The 2,469-nt window shown below is 48.9% G+C and overlaps 1 pseudogene; it reads right to left on the reverse strand.

Moving 5' to 3' along the window:
* Nucleotides 1–194: 194 nt before the first annotated feature.
* On the reverse strand, nt 195–1,154 carry LOC127049538 (olfactory receptor 52R1-like; annotated as a pseudogene).
* Nucleotides 1,155–2,469: the final 1,315 nt, after the last annotated feature.

A 2,469-nucleotide genomic window follows, 5' to 3' on the forward strand; every position in this document is an offset into this window, starting at 1 on the left:
TAGAAAGGTGGGAACCCTATGAATTAATAAGTTGTACACAGCCTGATTCCTCAGTTTGTCATGGTGACACAGCACAGTAAGGCCAGGAAAGGATGGAATGTCACTTTCACTGTCCAGTCAGTGATTCAGAGAAGAGGATCCAGCACCATATAACCAGCCAGCTCTGCACGTAGTTTAATCTCGGAGTCAGAGCCCGAGGAGAAACCATTAGGCCCCTGAATGAGTAAAGAGCTGGAGCAGCCTGCCCCGGATCTGTTTGGTCCTCACCCCGTAGATGATGGGGTTTAGCATGGGGGGCATCATGAGGTACATATTGGAAATGAGAACATGGAAATGCATGGGCACATTCTGGCCAAACCGGTTCATGAGGGAGATGAAGAGACCTGGGATATAACAGGCTAAGGTGGCAAACAGATGGGAGCTGCAGGTCCGAAAAGTCTTGATCCGGGCATCCTTTGTGGGGAGGCTGCAGATGGCCCTGAGGATCTGGGTATAGGACATGGCAATGAAATTCAAATCCAGACCTGTCACAGAAAATAACACAAAGATCCCATAGTAGCTACTAATGCGGGTGTCGTCACAGGCCAGATTCACCACAGCTATGTGCGCGCAGTACGGCTGGGGGATGATGTTGGTTCTGCAATATTGCCACTGCCTTGCCAGGAAAGGATAGGGAAGTGTAAGCATGCCACCACGTAGCACCATAGTCATGCCGATCTTGGCCACAACGGGGTTTGTCAGGACGGTGGAATATCTGAGGGGATGGCAGATGGCCACATAGCGATCTAGAGCCATGGCCACCAAGATCCCAGACTCTATCACCGAGAAGCAGTGAATGAAGTACATCTGGGTGAGGCAGGCACTGAAACTGATCTCTTTGGAATTGAACCAGAAGATGCTCAGCATTTTGGGCAGCATGGATGTAGACAGGCCCAGATCGGTGACAGTCAGCATGCAGAGAAAATAGTACATGGGCCCATGGAGGCTCGGTTCCGTCTTCACCATGAACAGGATGGTGGAGTTTCCCAAAACAGCTATGACATACATGGTGCAGAAGGGAATGGAGATCCAGACATGGGCCGCCTCCAGGCCAGGAATGCCCAGCAGGATGAATTGGAGGGGTTGATGAAATCAGTTGTGTTGGAATCTGACATGGAGTAGGTGAGAAGGTGTCCAACTCTGAGGTAGAACAGTGTCTCCTGCATGTACCATATGTCCCCCGACCTCCTCTATTTTCCCATGCCCTAGGGTGATGGTCGCAGTACAAATGCCTGGATGGAGAGAAAATGTTAATGTGAGACACTACATGCACACACAACTGTAGGCTGTTCTTATGGGTGAAGCGGATTGGTCACTCTTCACACACTGAAAAATGACATTTTCATTATTCAGGGAAATGAATTATGAACACATTATCCTACTAGGGCCAATTCCATGTATTACAGTGCTCAATGTGTCAGTAACTCCTACCCATTGTTGCCTGGGAAACTTTAATAGGCACCAGCAGGAAACACAAGTGTGGATTCTGGTTATTCATTGTTCCTTAGGCCTTGTCTACAGTGCCAAGTTTTTCACCAAAAAAAGAGCTTCTGGAGAAGAAATAGTGGTGGTGTACAGACTCCAAAGCCACTTTTGACGATGGAACTTCTCAGTTTCAGTGAAGTAATAACACCATCTTATCGAGAGTTGTAAGGCTTTTTAGACAAAAGTTTTGTTACTGAAGTGCCAGTGTAGACACTTGCGCTTGATTTTACCTCTGTAATTGGCCTCCTGCAGGAGTCTGACAATACCCATCCTGGCGACTCTGGTAAGCAGTTTCAACTCCTCTGTCCTGCATCGAGATAAACACCTCCCACTCCTCCCCCTTTAAAGGCCCAGGTATTTAGAAATCCCCCTTCTCATTTCCAAGGCATGGAGAGCTCACATCACCTCTTCCTAGGTGGCTTGGCAGCTCCACACAGCAGATGCTTTCCCGCTTGGGCCACTGCAGAGCTGCGGGATTTGCTCAGTATATGGGAAGAGGAGGCTGTACAGTCCCATCTGCTCTCCAGCTGTAGGAATTTCGATGCCTATATGCAGATTTCATGTAGTTTGTGGGAAAAGAGCTATGATCAAGACACACTGCATTTCAGAGGAAAGGTGAAGGAGCAGAGGGAAATGTACCAGAAGGCAAGGGAGACAAATGATCAATCTGGTGCTATCCCCCAGACCTCCCATTTCTGAAGGAGTTGGACGCCATTCTTGGGAGCAACGTCACCTCCACAGCCAAGAGCCCCATGGATATCGGCAGGGCTGAAGCCAATTCAAATTGGATTTAAACCAGAGGAGAAAGCCTTCGATGAAGAACTGGAGGCATTAGAAGATGTGGAACCCGTGCAGGGGTCGCTCAGTGCTGTGTCCAGTGAGGAGCTGTTCCCCACTCTGGAGGTATCCAGCCAGTCTTGGCAGTCACAATCCATTGTGCCAGAA

Source organism: Gopherus flavomarginatus, chromosome 1 (genome assembly GCF_025201925.1).
Source record: "Gopherus flavomarginatus isolate rGopFla2 chromosome 1, rGopFla2.mat.asm, whole genome shotgun sequence".
In the NCBI taxonomy this organism is placed as follows: domain Eukaryota; kingdom Metazoa; phylum Chordata; order Testudines; family Testudinidae; genus Gopherus; species Gopherus flavomarginatus.